The 22059-nt window shown below is 40.8% G+C and overlaps 1 protein-coding gene across 3 annotated transcripts in view; it reads right to left on the bottom strand.

Moving 5' to 3' along the window:
- The window catches only part of sh3pxd2aa (SH3 and PX domains 2Aa), a 205289-nt gene that overhangs the window by 100945 nt on the left and 82285 nt on the right, over positions 1-22059 (bottom strand). The window lies entirely within an intron of this gene.

Genomic DNA, 22059 nt, shown 5'->3' with positions numbered 1-22059 from the left:
TTTGCTTCTCCATAAGCCAAGCTGCAGGCAGAGTTTCCCTATGCACGCTGGCTGCCTGCTGGGTTAATCGAACAGGCTGACAGTAAACACTTCTCTCACGGTGACAGTACAATAGGTGAGAGTGTAGGACCTGGAAACGGCCGGTTGTAACTTATCAAGGAGGTGAGGACAGGGGCCAATAAATGAGTTTTGTTTGGTGGAAAACAGCAGCAGCATGAAAAGTACTCTGTTAGAGCCAGCTCCCAGGGAGCCTGTTAAGCTATTCATGCTGTGCTTGGTTTGAAAGGCAAACACGACCTCCAAGCTCTATAAACAAGTCCCAATCAAGACAAAGGCGGGGGCGTGAGCAGTCACAGGTCCGACTGCAGGAGTGTGAAAAAAAATCACACGTTACTCATGTTTAAGCCGCGCTGCGCTGGGACTCATTCAGGTTAATTGTTCCTGATAAACGATCAGGAGCGGGCTCGGAGGATGAAGACGGTTAAACACTTTGTTAATCCTGACACAGAGAGTGATAGGCAATTGGATCAATAACGTGTGCTTTTTCTGCTCCAAAGAAAAACAGGTCAGAGTGAAAGGTTAGCTCGTATCACGTGTGGGTGGTTGCTGGTATTAAGTGAGCACAAAGGGCTTTGGAACAACATGCCTGCATGTAATCTTTTATGCAAGCATTAGGCAACAAAGAGCGCTCAGAAGGCAAATAGTCGTCAACACACAGGCACATTAGCTATGCTAGAAACCAGCAGGTGATAACATTAGCGCTCACGTTCTGTTAAATTAACCTAGTTTTAAGCAAGAAGAGACGTTATTTGGATAATGAATTAAAGAGGGAGATGTCAGGCTTGTTAGCGAAGTATTAAACATTAAACGTTACATTAAGATGAGCCAGAGGGAGAGCAGCTGGCTATTTTTGGCTTTATTTTTAGAGGTATGGTTTTTCAAGGCATCTGCAAAGCATTAGGCCACAAAGGAGAGGCAGGGTAGGGCAGAACTTTGAGGAAGGGGGTGCAGAAACACAGGGTCCAGACTCTGCGCAGTGACCCGAATCCCTCAGGCTGAAATCAAACTCTTCCCTCGAGGGCTGAGCAACCAGCTTCAGCTGCCAACTCTTTCTCCACATCTCCTGGAGGTATGGAGAGGAGGAAGCCAGGGGTGAAAGGCGATGTGAAGAATACATAGTACTGCAGTTGTGGAGAAAAGTGGTGGTGTTTTATGTGGCAAGGTAGGCTCTCAAGGTTGAGTTTTTCTGCGGTGAGAAAAGAAATGCTACACTGGTCCTGCTGACAGTTTGCTTTAGCAGGAGTTATAAAGGTTTAACATTTTTGCAGTGTCTTTACAGAATGATATCACAATTTAAAAAAGGTTTCCTGCCTGTTATCATCAGGATTAAAGGGCCTCTATCTGTTGGTATCATGTATAAAGTAACCACACATAGTAAAGGTGGGTTTGTACACTGCACACACAAAAACTTCAGCAGATAGATGAGTTGTGTACACAAAAAGCACACACTCACAAACACTTTGTCACACTTTTCATCACATTCTGACGTTTGGTCACGGTGTATTCTCTGACTGCAGCTCCATGAAGCAGGAGCACTTTCATGCACCTCTCATCAGTTCCAGAGCTCCGAGCTCTTGACATTGATTGTGGAGCTGAAACAGATGTGAGTTCTTCTGATGAGGCCGGCCATGTGGTGCACGGGTTGGGAGGGTCAGCTCGGTGATCAGCTGACTGCAGGAGAGTATGTCAAGAAGCCTTTAACTGATAGCCCCATGTATGAACATGCATCAAGCTGAATCAGGCTCATTCTACTGTACACAGCTTTCATCATGTTTCAGTGAGAGTGTATACGGAGAAAAACAGAGACTATGTGGTGAAACTGGCTTTTTTTTTTCTCGATGTGATTTTGTTTTGTCTGTTGTCTATTCCAGCTGCTGTGAGAAAGTTCAATTCTTCATCTTTTTATCATTTGATCAAATTAAAAAGCTTTAACATTATTAAAGGTTTTCAAAGACAGTTTGTGTTGGGTTCGTACAGGGATGTTCAGTGTATGTGAAAGGTAATAAGGTTTAAGACATGGAGTCAATTAATAAAAGTCTGAACATTGTTAGTCAGTACCAGGGTTACAAGTCAGCTATAAGAATTATTGAGATTTTCTATCACTGTATGCTGATATGCCAGGCACATGCTGCATCTACGTATTCTGATGAAGAAAACAGTCAAGGCTGCATGTGCAAACTGGACACACAAGTATTGCAGAGTATAATGATCTGTCAAGGTTCACAAAGAGGTAAACCTACAAAAAAAACATCTTTTTACTTAAAAACTCATTTTGATTTACATTTCATGATTTTCAGCTTTTTGAGAAACCAGTGAGTGGATGGATGATCAGTTGGTTTGTGGAGAAATCCAGCGTAAACACCAGAGTGGAGTTTAAACTATGGGTGAGTACTGGTATCAGGTATCAGGCCAATACCAGCCTTTTTTCAAGGTATCAGCACTAGTGAAGGCTTCCAATACCAACAGCAAATACCCAAGGCAAACAAATCTTTGAGTAAGCCCTCCTCGCGAGTAGTTGCTGCTAGTTTAACACCACAGTAAATATGCGTCAGCTCCTGTTCAGACATCATGAATGAACCAAGTAGAGTTAACAGTTAATCGTTTTATTTTTCACTTCAGTGTGTTTTAAAAATACTTGAACTCTGACAGATGTAAGTTTTAATTTGCACTTTTGTTAATTTATTAAAAAAAAGTTGTAAACTCAAAGAGAGTTGTTTGTGTTTTATTTTGAACCTTATGACAGTCTTGTGTCTTTGATTATTATTATCATAATTATTATTTGATTAATATAAACAATAATATTTTATCTAGTTTATTATTATATAATTTATATTATTAGAATTTATAACCACAATTTATATAATATTAATGATAATTTATAATCACAATTTATATTATATAAATTATAATTCATATAATTTATATTATCATATAATTTTATTATTATTATTATTATTATTATTATTATTATTATTATTATTATTATCATTATTATTATTATTATTATTATTATTATTATTATTATTATTATTATTATTATTATTATTATTATTATCAAATTCATCAAAAGCACTAGCAGTATCAGTACTCTGTATCAGTGAGTACCAAAGAGTGAGTACTCGTACTGGTATTGGTCTGAAAAAAAAAGTGGTATTGAACATCCCCAACTTACACACATTAGTGCATATGACATTATTCATGGATTTTTACAGATATGTGAAATATAAGACATAAAGTTGTGTCCACAAACCAGAAACTCTACTAAAGCAAAAATGATCACAGAGACCGCTGAGTCTGAGACCTGGGTCTTAACACAGGCGCCAGAAAACAAAGTCCTGAACATGAAATCTGTTTCTGTCAAATTTCCTGTTATTATTTTCTCTCCACATTGAGACCTAAGTGTCATAACCTCGGCTCCAAACCAACTTTTTCATAAGCTACAAAGTCACTTTAATTATAAGAAGTAATTGGATTAAGAATATTAAGAGTTAATATGACTTATTTACAGTCAAAGCTGGTTCACTGAGGTTAAAGACAGAAACACATTTAATAGTTCACAGCTTCACTGGTGTTTCAGTTTAAAGCGTGACCCTGTTGACTGGTTACAGTCAGCTGACACATTAACCTAAAGGTCTCCAGTTAGCACTGTTACTCTTAACTCCAAAACACCGTTGTCTCTGTTACAACTTACGATCCTGTCAGAATTCAGTAAAACTTGAGTCCACGGTGGGGAATAATTTTTGACAACCAACCATGATGCAGTTTTAATGCTGAGTTTGAAAACTGAATGAATGGAGCAAAACGTTGCTTGTGTTGCCAAGATGAGTGCACATCTTAACAATGAAACAGACTGTAAAGGGGTCTATACCACACAGACATGTGGGCCTTAACAAGCAAGGAGGACTAAAAACTCAGCTCCCATGACAAGAAGATACATTTTCAGATTTGTTAGCAAAACTTAGAAAGGGTCCTGAACGGTTCTTTGTTCTTTTCGACAAATATTCAAATTCATAACAAAGTGACAAACACTGAAGAAATAATCAGGACTTTTGTTTGTCACACTGTCTCACTTCACCTCCTCCTGGACTGGTATCTATGAGATCTGAGAGCTGCTGAAGGGGATTATGTTGGCTTTTGGGGTGAACAAAATGAGGCTGTTAGCTGTTTTAAGCTTCTTTAAGACAAACACTTGCTCTGATTAACTGGTGCAATCTAAAGTTCAGTTTAGACTCAGACTGAAGAATGAGCTAATACCTTTGTTTCCCTAGCTGCTGTATGACCCAAGAAACTCCTGTATGGGTTTCAATTTGGCAAGAATCTGCACAGACTTTAACATCATCACTGAAATATGAAATGTAAAACTTACATCAAACCAGCGCCCTCAAAATTCTATTCAAATTCTACCTTTGCTTAGGTTTTTTTATTATTATTATTTTGGATAATGAATCAAAGAGAGATGTCAGGCTAGATAGCAAAGTTTTTTCTCCTTTACAGGAAATTCAAAACAAAGTTAAAAAAAAATTCTAACAGAAATAAACTGTAAAATTTAAACTAACTTTCCTGAGCTTGACAGTTTAGAAGAAACTGGAATACCTTCCATGTGGTCGTAGATTTACTCATTAGCAGAGTACAGATGGGGTGCTAGATAAAGAGCTAATCAATGTGTTTACTGGTATTAGCATAATGGCTGCTGGTTAATGACTCTTAGTGGCCCCCTGCTACACCAGCCTGCAGGGCCAGTCAGTAAACACCTCCTGAGATTAGCGTCTCAGCTCCTCTCGCTCTGACAGCCTCCCCTCCCTCCTGTCGTTTCCTGCACTCTGCATCCATTCATCCCAACCCTCTAAACCACAGACCCTCCTACTCTAAGCCCTGCAGAGCACAGACTCATCCTCATGGCCGTGACAAGGCTCCAGCCCACTGTGGGAATTAACTCTCCAGATGGGGTTCAAGGGATCAATTAACTTCAGCATTTCTCTGTGTGCGCAGGGGGAAACACGGGTTGTTCTAAGAGACGTGGACGGATTAAACAACAAATATCAGATCGGATGAGTTTTTCATCAGGTTCACATTTTTGGTCCTTTTTAACATGAGGAGGCTGCACAGCAGGACCTGTTTACACATCTAACTTTTTTCCCTTTGAATGGTTGTGAACAATCAACAAAAAACCTGCAAATTAAGTCGTGCAAAAAGTGTGTGACTGACTCTGGGCTCGTTTAGTGTCAACAAACATTGGCACATTTCTGACATATTTAATAATTTCTTCCTGATTTCTTTGCTCACCTTCTATATTTATTACATAACTGCAGAACTGTTTTTTTGTTTGGCCCAAACTCCAGAGGAACATCCTGTAATGTTTCAGCACACTGCAGCATATTGTTGCAGACAAACTGATATTCGAGTGCTTGCTCAATGTGACCCATTCTGGCATCAAGATTCAAAACACTGTTAAATGTTCCCATACATATATGTATTCCTATACAAATACTTTATCATGGAATATTTGTCATTAACATGCTACACGTTCCAGCTCTGTGGCATGCCTGTTGTCATTCATCTGTTGTTATTCAAGCTTCACCAGACTTATTCATGACTTTCACAGAGCAGAGGCTTGATTTGATCTTTTCCACTCTGGCCTCCAATAAAACTGCATGTAGAAATTAAATTTTTTTGTCACAGCACACAACTTCATGACCACAACAAAGTATTCTGACGCCAAGACATAGAATTAAAGTGCAACCATGGAGATAACTATTTATGTTCATACATATGAAATAATAATGCAAATGAGAAGAAATGGTTTTGTAGATGAAGATTAGCAGCCAAGATGTTTTTCTAATCACAGACTCCGGAGGACAAACTGTAATCAAATCAACGTGCAGGAAGGAGCTCAGTTCATTTCATGTCAGTTTATGATGGAAAGAAAGAGAAGAGACAGAACGCGCTGTTGGATATGATGTGAACTGACCATTCGTCTGTGTCAACGTGCATTTGTTTGAAATCTTTGATATGATGATGTTTAACTCAACGGGTCATGTCCACGTTTAATAGAGCTGGAACGATACACTTTTCTCCAGATTTGATTCTTTTATGATTTCAACTGTGATTCTTGATAGTTCTGATTTTTGCAATTTTTAGTCCCCTTTTTAAAAGAATGAATGGTGATGATGTCTTCAGACTTTATCGGTAGGGATGTCCCGATATTTCCTTTTCACTTCTGATACGATACCAATACTGCAGTATTGAGTATTGGCCGATACCAATATTAATCCGATATTGATCCAATATGATAACAGCATTATGGTGCGGCCACACCAAACGCGAATTTGCGGCGCGATTACATACAAAGTCAATGCAAAGACGTGTTTAGCCGCCGATTCGCCTCAGGCGGCGCGATTCCTGCGTTTGGCGCGGCGAGTTTGGAGCGGTCACGCGTTTGGGCGGTAGACGCGAATCCGCTCGAGTTCAAAATATTCCCCCACGACGTCATTGTTTTGACGACGTTGGGGGGCAACTGCCGCCTGCTCCGGCTCCAACTCCGCCGGAGGATGGAGGAGAAAACAATCTGTGTGGTGTGTCATCATCCAGAGTTATACGATACGACGTGTGTACTCTACAGAGACCAGAAAAACAGGAGCAGGCTTGGTTGAAAGTCTCTGAGGAGACAGGTTTTGAATGTAAGTTCTGAAAACATTCGTTCCCAGCTGGATTTGCCTGCACGGGCTATCACTGAGTCCGACTGTGTTTTCCTCAGCGGAGTTTTGAGCCTGATAGAGAGGAGGGAGGAGTGGGGCAGGGGCAGAGCCAGGGAAAAGATGGAAGTTCTCTGTGCTCCTCTCTTTCCTCCACCCCTTCATTATCCCCAGGGAGACCTCCGGGAACATGGGTCGGGGGTTCGGGTGGTCGGGGGTACGGGGGGTCGGGGGATCGGGGATGAGATCGCAGGGAACAGCCAAGCAGGGCTGGTGGATTACCAGGGAGAGGCAGCAGGCATTGATTGTGATCTCCAAAGCTTTCACACACTCTCCTGTCATGCTTTGGAAACCACAGCTCATTGTTTTTCAGATGCTCTTTTGGACTTTCGGTCTTTAAATGAACGAGCTCTCTACTCCGCATGCGCAGTACTGCGCATTCGCGTGTTCGCGTGTTCGCGCCTCAGCTTGTCAAAAAAGTCCAGCGGCGAGACTCGGGCGTTCACGCAGCGTGTGACAGGCCATTCGCGCGAGTAAATTCGCGTGTTCGCGTTTGGTGTGGCCGCGGCATTAAACATGCATACTTTTATTACTTAATTTGTACTATGTCTGTCATGTTAGAAAAGGTTTGATTAAGTGATATTCAAACAAAGAACAGTAGTCAGCAACAGTAGGTATGAGAAAAAACTGACCCATTTATTATTAACCAATAGGTAACAGAAACTGCTAATATCGGAGATTTTAGATGCATTCTAATACGATATCGATACTTGCTTTATTGCTGATATTGGACCGATATCCGATATCAATATCGGACTGGGACACCTCTATTTATCAGGGAACATATTTCCCAAAAATGCACATCACATGTGAGTTATTTTTTTAGATCTGACATCTCAACATTTTTCCAACCCAGCTTATAAACAATGACTGAAATGAAGGACTTTGAATTGGAAAAAAAATGAACAAAAAGTCATTAAACCAAAAATCCAGATACTACAATATGTTGATTTTTCTCCCACCCCTAACAATTAATTCCATTTATTAAATCAGGGGTCATCAACCACATTTTTCCAATGGGCAGACACTGTCAGGATCAGATACTTTCATGTAATAAACAGAATTAGTACCAAATTAGTATCAAAACTTGTGTTATTTTTTGGTATTTGTCAATGTAGACTGACTGCTATCACCTATCCAGTGATTTCCAACCAAGGGTATGTGTACCCCTAGGGGTACACTAACGCATTGCAGTGGGTACAGGGAAATATTTGATAATTTATTTCTAACTTGGACGAATTGAGAAATACCTGCCAATAAAAAGGAACATGTGCACAACAACTAGTTTCCCCAGAAACTATCAATAAAAGCTCAGATGATTGATTAAAAAAAGGAAAGCTGCTATAGAGAGTATCAATATCACATTGTTATTTTTGTACCTGATTTTTAAGGTTTAAATACCTGTTTAAAGGTGACTCATTCAACGGAGCTCAATTTTTACTTTGTTGATTTATTATTATTACTAGTAGTAGTAGTAGTAGTAGTAGTAGTAGTATTTTTTATTATTATCTATTTATTTATTTTTTTTAACACAAATTTTAAAGATACAGGACATATATTAAACAAAAGCAGGTTGATTATTTTGGATGTTGTGTTAATATATCTTTATTACTCATTTGTTTTCAAGGCATCATATCATTCTTTTGTTTAATATCTGTTAAAAAGTTTTTAAAAAATGCCAGAGAATCAGATTTTCAAAGTAAGGAGATAAAATAAAATGTTTTTAATTTAATAATCAGTTATGTTACGTTCTACTTCTGAAAAATCATCAACAAGCATGAGTGAGAGGGGACTCTTTGTATGAAAAAAGGCTTAGGCGTACATAAGACAGAAAAGGTTGGGAACCACTGCTGTAATCAGCCACCAGGGGGCAGCTGCAATATTTAGGGTTTTATATTTGTAAGGCTGTTCAGGTGTCTATCACCATCAGATGCAGCGTGGTAGGTTGAGGAGAAGAGGAAAAAGCTCAGAAAAGGCCACTCTCAGAGAGCCTTAAACAGAAGGTTGATGCAGGAACGCTTTAATGAGGAATGGACTAATGAGTCTGTATCTTTAGTGACAACTTTGAGAAACTCTATAGAAGAACCTCAATTTAAACCATAGTGTCGCTTCTGCAGAGGCTTCTCAGTCAGAGAAACATTTCTGCTTTGAAACCTCAAACCCCATAAAAGAAGGAGTCATCAACCCAACTTCAACTGAACAAACAAAGGAAACAGGTGAGTCTGTGCATGAAACTAGTTTGTGGTTATTTTGACTGAAGGCAGGCGATGGCATAAGCTACTTTTCAGAGCACGTTTGTTTCATTTGGTTTAAAGAAAAATGGGTAAATTAAGTAAAATGTTTTTCTCCTCACTGTGGTATTTCTCAGTTATATTCTGGGGATGGAAAGCTGCCGGTTAACATTCTCTGTATCGTAAATTAAGGATATAAAAAGAAATTATTAAAATGAACAGTTTGATTTGTCACCCAGCATCATTAAATGCAAAAATGTTGCTAGCGGCAACTCAAGCAGCTATTTCAGCAGCCTGTGATGAGGTATTCACACTTCCCGAGCTGTTAACAGTCAGAATATAAATCTAAAGCTTGCTTACATTAGCGTCACTAACACAGCACACTACACACACTCCTGAGCTGCTGAGAGTATTTATGTCACTGAGCCAGGATGTGTTTAAGCTCTAATGAATTCTAAAGTTCATTTATGAGAGGGGCAATGTGTTTTCTTTCTTTGTACGGAATAAAACAGCCTCCCCTTAAATATCACCTCCCAAAGCCAAAGCTAGTGTCAGAGCTGGAAACACTTACGCCGCGAGACCCTACGCTCAGTCAGAAACACAAACACATTATCACCCACTTATTCCTAATTAGCACAAAAACTCCAAATCTGTCTTCACCCTGTCAGCGGTGCCACTCCAGCCCAAAGCTGACCAATCGCACCAGTTCATGACTTATCCCGGTAATAATCTGATAATCTCGCAGCATCTCTCTCCTCGGAGGCACGGGCCAAGGTCGATGCCTATTGTTATTCATGGGGAGGGCTGTGAGGGGGCATGATGAATGATGATAACATCACCCCTGCCTCACTCCACAGCAGCCTGTGGGGGGCAGCGGCCAATATTTTCATCATGGCTGAACAGCGGTATGCGCATGTTAATGGAGAGATTTGTCAGCGTTATGGTCTGCAGAGGAAAGATAATGCCATTTAGGCTGATAGTTATATGATTACTATACCACGAGCCCAGACAGATAAAACAAATCACAGCCCACGTTCCATGCAAATGGACTCAATAAAAATGCAAGATGTGGAGGGAAAATGCTAACTAAGAGAAGAAAAAAAGTCATGTCTGACAGAAAGGGAAACAGAGAGGAGGAGGGGGGTGTCTGGGAGGCGAGAAATTCCAAGCAGTGGAAATAGATCTCACACAGGAAAAGCAGGGGTCCAACGTGGACATAAATACAGAGAGAAAGGCTGAAAAAGGCTGAGAAATGCTTGAGAATCTGGTCAGACAGAAGATACATTTATAGATGAAGGGAAGCCCTGGGGAGGTTTTCCAAGTGGACATGAGACTGGACCAGAGGCTGACCTGAATACAGCGGCTGAGGGGAGGAAACTCCATGCACAGATGTTTGTATTGAGAGGTACGCCACCATGTGGAGGACTGCTGCAGGGTAAAGTAGAAACTCATGTGCCCGGGTCAGTCTGTGGCTGTTACTCATGCTGACAATAACGATTCAACATTTTTTGGAGAGCTGTGTCTTAAAATAAGCAGATCCATGTGCAACATCACAGAAAAGACTAAAATAAGAAACACGAAAGCAACTGACAACAAGAGACGCGCTCAAGGCTCTGGACCAAGCACCACATCCATACTTCATACTAGAATTAACAGAGAAAGAGTTCCTCTGAATAACTTTAACCAAGTTAGCCTTGATGCTAACAAATCATAAAGACTGTGTTTGACTTCAGGCTGCAATCATCAGTTCATGTTTTCATCAGGAGAAGGTCAACAGTCTTTGAGTAGATTCATCTGTTACAGATGTTTTGAATGAAAAGTGGCTCTCAAACATGTGTATCCTGTGGTTTAACAGATATATTAAACACTGTTATCTAAAAAAAAAAAAAAAGAAAAACAGAAAGAAGAATTTGGCTTTTCACCTCAAAAACCAGAGGAGGACATAAATCCTTTGTTTTGTCTATCTGCAGATTAATTCAGTTTGGTCATTCCAGGAGAACAAAAACTTTATCACTCTACTAAAGTTTTACTGTGAAAGCTCCAGATATTTTTATTCATAGTTTCTCTTTTTGTGGTTCTGGATAACAAAAGAAGCTCCCAAACATGTTCAGGCAGTAAACCACAAGCTGTTTTTATTGCTGTTGTTGTTTTAGTCTGACAGGTTTTCTGTCAGATGATACAAATGTGTTTTATGACTTAGAGCTTGTGTTAATTTGGTGTTTACAGGTCATGTGTTTTGACATTTGAGCTCCACTCACATTACGTAGAGGTTTGCAAATGTGTGGGTGGATGATCAAGAGAGGTCGAGGCAGGAAAGTCTGGCTGAGCTGTGTCACACAAAAGCCATAAAAACTGGGACAGAAGTTATCAAAGGTGTGGGAGCAACTGGACAAAGTTCTCTTTGAGGACTTTCTGTTGGGAGTTGATTTCAGTAACACTTAGGGGGGGAATGGGTGGTGTTTTTTCCAGGATAAAGACTGTTTCCCATGAGCAACATCACTCTCTGTCATAACAACATGACTCTTGTCAAGGCGTGCATTTGTTTTGGAATCAAAAGCATGATGAGTACATGTTTTTAACACTTCTTTTCCTTGTTCAAAACAACCTTTCACAGGATAGACAAAGCAATAAGGCAATTGTTTTTATAGTTACATAGAGCTATCCTTTGAAATGTGAAGACAACTTTGTTAACTCAGTTTGTAGTTTAGTTTAGTCCAAAAGTGAGCAGAGTATTTGTTTAGTGTTTCTGAAGCTCTGAGACATGTCTGTAATATGTAACGTAGTGAATCCTTGTTATTTCCTACCAGAGCCTATCTACCAGCTCCAACCTCACCAAGCAGAGCTAATGTAACCTCACTCTTCATTTTATTGATAGACTCTCAAGTTTGAACAGACCACTGCAGAATAACTGCTGACTGTGGGCTGGAATCAACATTAGCACAAACATATTTAACCTGTGTTTTAGCCAAAGAGTGTATAATAAACAGACGTAGCCTCTGTGACGTCACCCATCTGGTTCTCAAACAGAGTTATGAAGCAAAACGCCTGCAAGGGGCATTTTGGAAATAAATCAATAAAATCAATTTTATTAAAAAGAGACCCTCCCAAACTAAAAAAAAAAAAACAGACTGCTGAGCCTGAGACCCGGTTCATAATAAAAGAACCAGAAAACTACGTCCAGAGTTAATTATTTACCCACAGACGCCACAGGTGTTTCAGTGTTAAATGTTTCCGTGGTAACTAGTGACTCTTGGACGTTAATTAGTCACCACGGTTACATGAGGAGTTTTTCGTCTTTCCAAATGGAATCTTTCTGAATCACTTTTCCGAAAACAATAGAATACATGGAAAGGAATATTCCAATCTCTGGTCTACGTGCGCCGCAAATATCAAACAGAATAGTCAATGGGGTATGCGCAGAAAAACATAAACATCATGTGATTTATCAAAGTTTTTCGTCAGTCCAGTCTTGAAATTATGTTCAGTTCTTTCAAAGCTTGGATGAAAAACAAACTTTCCGCAGCAGTCTAGTGCTGACGGCTCACCGCCATTTTTAAAGTTGATAAATGTCTCTAGTTGCGTCTGATGTTGTGTCTGAGCATGCGCTGAAAGGACGTACCCTGACAACTTTCCATTCAAGTGGATACATGATATCTCAATTGGTTTGGGGAAAGGAATATTCCACCCCTGTGAAACCGATTAAATGTCCATTCGGATTAGCACTTTTCTTTCGGAATGAGGTGTTTACAAAGGTCGAATTCTTTCTGTTTGAGCAAATTAACCAAATGCAAGCGGAATATTTGGGTCCATGTATACGTGGCTACTGATACTGTCGGCTGAGATTCACCATTTAGCATGGTCGCTATTATCTCCAAAACACCGGTTGCTCTGTGTCTTGATAGACGTTGCCTCTATTGTATAGTGTTGATTCTAAAAACTGACCACAGAACAACTCGTCTGAATGAATGGAACTAAACGCTGCTTCTGCGGTCAAAATGCGTGCACATCTTTATGATGACGTAGACTGAAAATCCCTCTATTGGATGCCTTATTATGATTTGATGAACCGTCTCATTTAGTGTATCCATATTCGCCTTAAAAGTCACAAATCAGTGTAGCTTCTATATGATTCACCATGGGGGCCTGAGCTAAAGTGTTTGAACGACTCATTTCAGAGGGAGACCAAAAAAAAGTGACTCTTTCAGGGAGCAACGCGGGGTATTTCCCATGTGTGTGGAGCGCCTTAAGAGTCTACAACCGAGCAACTGTGTTTACACAGACCCTGTTTTGACACATAAAAATATCATGAAGCTGTTCTGATAAAGTCTTCCCTTTGATTTCAGACGTCTGCACCGTGGGGGAGAAATATCCATGTTTTTGTAGCGTTTATTCCACAGGACGTTTCATCGCATGAGAGAGCAAAAACAAGGAGAGCAGAGATCCAGCTGAAGGTCCAGACTAAATATATATTAAACATCAAGGGCACTCGGCTTCAAAAAGGAGCTGCTGATTGCATGAGAGTGGCGTCAGCTTGGAGACCCACTTCCCTCTGAGCTGCAGTGTTTCGGGCCACAGACAGGGGTCGCTATCCCTCACACACAGGAGGGTGTGATGTTAAGTGTGACTGATGTTGAGACGTGCTCAGGATCTGAGTGTGTTCTCAGAATTGACGGATGGGATTGATTCCTGCGCTGCACTGACAGACACGTGGCTCCTCTCCCCCGGTCAAATCATCGACAGAAAATTCAATCTAACATAGTGAAGCAGGACAGGTGCAGGCTTTTTGTCAAAGCATGGCTTCTTCAATGAGATTTTATGGATTGATTGTAGAAAATAGGACGTCACAGTTCAATCTGTTCATATAAAGGTCAGATTACACACCTCGCTCTAACCTGAACATCAATAGATCACATCTGCTTCCTCATACACCAATCATTTCTCTTGTGCAACATTGGACTTGCACTCCCCTGCCTCTGACCTCTTCCCTTCCCTGGGGATCCCCTCAGTCCTCTTCATCTCCTTCCTCTTTTCCAGGACGTGATCCAGGCGTTTTATCACCCTGGTAGCTCTACAGCTGTCCCTTCTCGCTCCATCCATCACGCCCGTGTACAGTCAAGCTGTTACTGTTGAAAGCCCAAACCCTACCTTGACAACACCCTGTGAGTAAGCGTGAGAGGGAGAGAGCACAAGTGAGTCAGACGCCGCATCGGGTGGGAGAAGGGGTGAGTGAGTGCATCCGCGTAAGATGGAGCTGCAAGCAGAAAACAGGGGGGACTGGGGGAACACAGACAGACGCTGAATTAGCCTGACAACAACACACACGATGGACAATGACGAGGAGGAGCAGTGCAGTCGTGAAAGATTACCGTTCAACTCTACTCCTGTACAAACATTTTAAGGCATAATTGGCTGAAGTGTCTGGGATCAATAAACGCTCACACATGAGGACTCATACGTGTTCACACACACGGACATGCACATGACCTCCCAGGGGCTGCACGCCTGGCTGACCACTCCTCACCACTCTGAGACACTTTAAGTGTTTAACCCCATGCTCACCGATGTTCTACACTGCTGCTGCTGCTGTGCGGTCTCCAGTGAGTGCTATTGATCCTGATAGTTAGAGGAGCGGAGAAGAGTATCCATTAAGGCTGAGTGAGCCTGTCGCCTGGCTCCTGCTCGCAGCAGGCGGCGAGGAATGGGCGGATGACAGGGAAACAGGAGGAGGGAGGGATGCTTTGAAACTCCAGAACAATGGAAGAAAGCAGGAAGGGATAGCATAAGGAGGGGGTGAAGAGAGGAATGATGGGTAGGAAAAGAAAGTCAGGGAGGTAAGGAGGAGAAGTGTGTTTGTTTGCCAAGACCAGGATGACATAACTGTTTCAGGCCAAGCAAGAAATGTAAGGAGCTACATCAAGGCCAAAAGTTTTGAAAAATTAAAAAAAATAATAATAATAATAATCCATTCAAAAAGAAAACAAAAATTAAAAACAAAAATCTTTACTTTGATCCTGAATTTAATAAATAAATAAGTAAATAAATAAAAATAAATAGATAAATAAAACACTAAACCAAAACAAAAAATCAACATGAGCAATTATTTTTCAAACCATTAAAAGTTCTGATTCTGTACTTTAATTATTTTTAATAAATTATATATTTCCAGTTTTTGCTCTTAAATATATTTTAACATTTGAGTTTTTAATTTTTTCAGGTGCAGTTTTCTTCTTTTCAGATTCTTTTTTTTTTTCATTCAAAAGTTCTTTTCTAGGTTTCAGATTTTCTTTTCCAATTTTAAATTGTTTTTTTCCATTTAACAGAAACAAACTTTTGGCCCTGTTCTGGCATGGGGGGCGTGGTCTCGACTGATTTGGGTGTGGAATTGTCAGTGACAGCATAGCAAAGAAGACTCAGAGCCTTCCCCAGTGATGTAACCTTCAGGAAACGTAGGCCCTCTGACTCTATCCTTCCTGTACAGACTATGAACCTGATTAGTTGTGAATAAAGAGATGCTGGGGTGAAAGTATGCTTCTAAGGGCTGTTGAAGACTGCCCTTGGCAGATATCCATCAATTAATTCCATAAAATATGTCAAATTTTTACTTATCACACATACTAAAAAAAAAACAAGCTTTCCCACTTCTGTGTTTGACTGAAAGCGCAGCGCAGAGTCACGATGAAGAGGACAACAGCATCTCTTTTACCGGGTAAACCTGTTGGTTCGGGTGCACAGGTAAGAAATCCATTTTTTTTAAAGAGGTGCTATGAAATTTATCTTAAATTTCATAATGCTGCATGACTTTGAAAATTAGGAACAGTTAAAAAAATGTGTTTTTAACAAAACATTTTTGAAAGTGAAAGAAAAACCTTAAATCCAAAAAAGAAGATTTGAATGTGGAAAAAAAAAAGAATCTGAAAAAAAGAAAATCACACCTGAAAAATTAACATCTCAAATGTAAAAATTGATTCAATAGTAAAAACAGAAAATAAAAAAAACTGTTTAAAAAAATTAAAGAGCTGAATCAACACCACGTTTGGATTGAAAAATAATTGCTAATGCTTAATTTTTGTTTCTGTTTACTCTTTTATTATTTTTTTAATTAAGGTTCAAACTTAACATTTTTTGGTTTCAATCTTATTTTTTTCTTTAAAAGATTTTTTTGTCAAATTTACAAAACTTTTTGCCTTTATTTAACTCCATAGAAATGATGAACCATGAGCTGACTGAGCAGTTTTTGAAAAGAGAAGTTTCACGTCTGGTTTCTATTTGTTGTTGTACATCCTTTCAACATGTGCAGGATTTAACACAACAAAACAAATGAAGCAGGAACATTCAAATACTTGCTCAATCTCATCACAGGAGGTCCAAGAAGGAAGAAAACAATTCCAAGGAAAAGTTTTTGCTGTAAAGTTACTCAATGTTTCCACACCAGACACATGACTTCAAACTATGAATCAGTGGATGAGCAGCACTGAAGAAGTTTCAGGGTCAAACACTTGAGCGCGATATTCCTGGAACCAACAAATAAGCAAACTGAAACTGAAGTCAAAACAAAATCAGGTAAAAGATTGGATAAACTTTGGACACACACACACTCACACACACACTTACACACAAAAAAACCAGGATGGATTAATATTAGTCCTCAGCGGTCCATCCCTACAGCACTCAGGACTCACATGTATTTGCACGCAGACATTAAAAACCACACAGTAACACACACACGCTCCAATCAGGATCTTAAATCAATAGCTAATCTCATTCCTGAACCGCACTCTCCCATGATTTATTTTCATCTCCCACATGCATTATGGGTAGGGAGTGGAAGCAACCCATCCAATTTAGCCCATTGCAAGTCAAGTCCTCTGGATCATGACGTGTTCTCACCATTAACTGAGCGCTCTTTTTTTCCTAACAGAGAGCAGGGCAGCTCAGCTCTCCCAGTGTGTTCTTCTTTTATTAAGAGAGGAGAGAGGGAACCTGCGGGGATCCAGAGGAGCTGGAGAGGAGCTGGAGGAGCTTAGTGCTCCATTTGATCTGACAGGAGTACAGTCACAGGCAGCTTTCTATGGCTTCAGCTCCTCATGTTCAAACTACAACTCCAACCTCCAGATGCAATCTTACTTCTGTAACCTCTGAAGTGTGTTGATAAGAGAGATCGTCTGACAGTGATCTCCAGGTATAACTTCTTACAGGGGGCCAGCAGCTTCAAATGTAAATCAGTAAGTGTGTTTAGAGAATTTCCAAAAAGCCTCTCACTCAGGTAAAGTTTTTTTTTTTTTTTTGCGTCTGTGTTTGTAATGCTGCTCAGAAATCATTATATTAGTGCCCTGAAAGCTTGGGCTCAAAGCTTTCTGCAGCCAAACAACTGGTCTGTCCTCTAGGGGTTAAATAAGACAACAATTCAGTACTAAAGCCCACAAAAATAAACAAAGGATGCATGGTTCAAACTTTTTCAGTCCAAAAACTGATACCAATACCTAGGCCCTCATGTCAGCCGATACTTGATCCAATACCAGTGTCACTTTTACAAGATCTTTTCCTTGTTATAATGATGAGTGTTGATTCGATTCAGTAACTTCAGGCTTTCTAACTTGAGTTGCAAAGAAGAGTGTGACTGATTTGCCCCATTGATCAGCACTTTGTCACCCATAAAAGATTGAGCTTTTTGAGTCAGTATGGGACTGATATCTGACGCCAGGATCTCATTGTTGTTAACCTGACATGCCAGACGAACAGTTTCATATATCCGCCACGGAAATATTTCACTAGTCCATCTGGGTAGCAGCTCTTCCGATTTGTTTTCAGAGGCGGGACTTAAAAAAAAATCCGTAGCTGGTGATTGGGCGACCGTTCTGATTAACACACTCACCACAGACCAATCCACATCAAGCCACTGTATGACGTAGCTTATGCTAGCCGATGCTTCTAAGAAACAATAGATTAGCAACTACTGAATCATGAGAAACAGCTGTGAAAAAGGCGTTAGACGACAGCTTCCATTTTTATAAATTTAACTAAAGAATCAAAAGAACGCTGACAAGTACGAAAGTCTGCTGAAGTCACGTCTGCTCCCACAGCTCCCGCCTCTCTTCCCTGATTGGGCCGGTCAGAATTTAGCCGAGTGAAATCATTGGTCATTGGAGCCTGGCAAGATGGAGCTGCAAGAGTTCAGAAACTGAATCAGGCAGGTCCGTCTGCTCTGCAAGGTTACATTGTCGTATTCCTCAAAGGAAATATCTTATATCATATTTTCAGGGGTGTTGGCTGGGCTTGGTCACAGGATGCACCCATTGTAGAGAGATTATGGATGCTGCTTTAGATAATAGCTATGACCCTTTGCTTCATGTGTCCTCTGCTCACTACTCTCCCCACATTTCATGTCACTATTTGAGTGTTCTTACCTAAAAAAGGCAAAAATGCCCTTTAATAGGTCTTTAAAGTTTATATTTTTGCAAAAAAAAAAGCCAGTTGAAGGAAAACAGAAGGGATAGAGTCACACAGAGGTAAAGGGAGGAGAGCATGGTCCATGAAGACACCACAGTCAAACAAAACAATAACATGTTAAAGAATGATACACATAACCATTCCTCCACACAAACTTGCAGAGAGGAGCACATGTGCAGGGAGGAACAGCAAATGACATCACAGGAGCTTCAGCGCCAAACTGGTGTCCAGTGTTCCACCTGCACTGTGCGTGGCTGACTTTAGATCAAGGCCTAAGGTCCTTCAAGGCTGTCAAGAAACCCCTGATCAATGAGAGACAGAGGTTAGCCCAGTGTCCTCTGACCCATGTTCACAAAAACTGGACAGCCAGGGACTGGAAGAAGATTGTGTGGTGTGTGCCTTATCTTCCTCCTGCTGGTGCCATGATACGAAGAAGGCCAAGCATTATCTCCAGCAGGTACAGGACCTACAGTCAGCATGGTGGAGGCAGGGTCAAGGTATAGGTGCTGCTGCTGTTGCTCCTCTCATTGTCTGTGACTGCACATTGAACTGTTACAATAAAGCATTGTGCCATTCTTCAAACTCACATGCTCCAAACTGGATGTTTCAACAAGTTAAAGCTACTTGCCACACATCCCGGGCCAGGAGAACTTGGCTGCAGGAGCACAGGATCCAGGTCTTAGAGTGGTCTTCTCAATCACTAGAAATGAGCCCCACTGAAAATCTGTGGTCTGTTTCAAAGCGTAAACCAAAGTACTCAGAAGAATTAAGGGCAGTGATTGAAAGTGGAACAAGATGAGCCCTCAACAGTGTTAGAGGCTGGTGGGGAACATCCAGGATTAAAGCTATACAGCGTGCTTATGGCAGGTCTACTGCATATAAATTTACGATGTGATGGTTTATTTATTTTTGTTCAGTTTCGAACAATTTCATGATGACATTTGAGACTGAGTACAAATTTTAGGCATGTTCAAAAACTTTTTTCAACCACTTCTTCCTGCCTGCTGTGTGTGTCTTACTGCTCCTCTCTCCATCACAGCCACCACACCAACCTCTGTGCTCCCTAACAGGTAATTTCATACCAGTGTTTTTCTGAGTGTCTCTGATACCTCATGATGACTCTCTCTGTAACAGCGCTGTGAGCAGGTTAGAAATCAAGTTTGTTTATTTTGGAAACAGGTGTTTGTATTGTTTGATTTTGAGAACTCCGTCGTTAAACGTCCTCGTTTTAACACCCGTTAAACTTCATCACATGGAAATTAAATACATAAAATGAGTCTTCACACTAAAGTCTGTCACACATGGGTGCAAACAGACTGAGCAACGCGCGTTCACACACAGCTTCATCAACTCCTGACAACAAGATAAACGCCTTTTCGCTCTGCAGCAACATATAGAGGCACATACAGAGCAGGAGGAAGACAGGAGAAAGACTCCTGCAGAGGAGACAGGAAGATGAAGGGTGTCAGAGAAACTAGAGGCAGGAAGAGAAGTAGAAGATGAGAGGAGAATGACAGTAACTGTGTGGACAGCATGGAGAGAAAAGCTGTTGATCAAAGAATGATTGCGTTGGTGTTTGTAACCTTGAGCTGTCACGTCAATTAAAAGTTCTTGGATATACGAGGCCACGTCAGACATAAGGAGTCAGAAGAGGATGGATAGGAAGAGATACCCGATTATGCTGTGCTGTAAAACATCGCCAGGCAGAGGTCACTAAATCCTGCCTGCTGCACTACTTTTTTTATCATCTCTGAAAGACAGCTGAGGACAAAACTCTAAACCACTGACTGACAGCAGAGGAGAGAGGAGATAGGAGAGGAGAGATGAAAAATACTGAGAAAAGTAATTAAAATGAGAAAAAAAAGACACAGCCCAGGTCTATGACGAGCGCTCGGCTGCGGCGCCTCGGGTACAGCTGACGCGCTCCTTACAGGAACACATTACAAATGAATAGTGCCACACTGGCATTTGAGGTCTGGAAAGAAGAGTGTGTTCTCTAATTAAAAACTACCCAAAGGGGCTATCTCCCACACTGGAACAAGTCATTCTGCGCCTCCTACCCTCACATCCATCAACTCTCCGTGCCCCCCTCTGCCTCAGCCCGGCCTGGTGCGAGCTTTTAACGAACTCAGACAGAAAGAGCTGGTATGGGAATGGTCTTCATGGACAGTGAGAGGAGACTGAGAGGTAATGAGCTTAGCCGCAGTATTACCAAGATGTATTTAAGAGGCAACGTGGAGAGACCAGGAAATTAGGACATGATACACACATGCTCAAGCATATATGTGCTGAATTCACACACCTGAGTCCATCTCAATACATGTAAGTTAAACTCTCCATATTATATCTAAATGCTGTGCATCAGTGACACAAAATTGCTGCTGTTGTGTTTTTGTCTTGGAAACAAAACTGAGTCCAGTCCTGCAACAGAAACTGGATGTCTGTTCATCTGCAAACTTCTATATAGAGGTCACGCTTCAACAATGAACTTCAACTGAGTCTCTGCTCTAACCAATCATCTTATCTTTAGCCCTTAAAAAAAGGTAAAGCCCTTTCTCAGTTTAGAGAAAATTCATTATTTAGAGGTTTATTATGTGATGTAATTCACCTGAAGAGAACACTAACAGAAGGCTAACTTGTCCAAGTGTCATCTCAGGCCATCAGAAGATAAGTAGCCATCAGTCAAATTAAAACAGAAGCAACACTTTGGATATTTTTTAAAGTCTTTTCTTTTTGTTTTAAGAAAATATTCAGTCACACTGGCCATCCAAACCATAAACTGTATAAAGAGTGGACAGCGTGGCTCCACCCGTCACAGGCGCAGCCATGGGCAGCCGTTGTGCAGGCATAGTCTGCGCAGTAGAGACTTTGAGGAACTCAGAGAGAATCTGAGTTGAGCTGGAGACAAAATAACAATTATTTTTTTCTTTCAAGAGTCTAAACAAGTCTTGTCTCTACCTCCCGACATATTTTACAATCCAGAAAAAAAGATACAAGGCAGCCAAATAATATCCTTAAATCACCACAGCAATCAGACGTGAGAAACATTTCTACGAGGCATATTCCTTTTTTTAAAGTTTGCCCTCAGCCCATCTGGAATGACTGGAGAGATGGATTTTTTTACCTATACTGCAGCCAGCCACCAGGGGGAGCAGTTTTTGTGGAGACCTCACTTCGAACAGAGCAAGATGACGTCCTTCTTTTGAGTCTATGATCTGAAGTGTTCCATACTTAAGCATGACTGTCCCCCAGAAGCCCCATTCCCCCACTGGCAGGTACAGGCCATGGTCACACCACTCCAATAGGAACCAGACTAAGTAAAACTGCCTCTGTATATACGTCGTCAATATGTCGTAATATCATCATCATGGAGCCCCATATCACCATCATGAAACGTCTGTTTATTAGAGGCGTGGGTTCATCAGGGTCAGCACCATGGAGAACACGGAGAACATGGCAACAACTTTAGTTGCGCTTCGGATTTTATTTATGTTTGAGGTGGGGATTCTTGGTGGTTGGCAGTCGCAGTGATTATATGTCATGGAATATACATCATGTCTTCATTACGT

This window comes from Halichoeres trimaculatus, unplaced genomic scaffold (assembly GCF_033239565.1).
Source record: "Halichoeres trimaculatus isolate MK-OKI-2021-1 unplaced genomic scaffold, fHalTri1.1 fHalTri1_scaffold_2, whole genome shotgun sequence".
NCBI lineage: Eukaryota > Metazoa > Chordata > Actinopteri > Labriformes > Labridae > Halichoeres > Halichoeres trimaculatus.
This window is presented reverse-complemented; position numbering and strand designations above follow the sequence as displayed.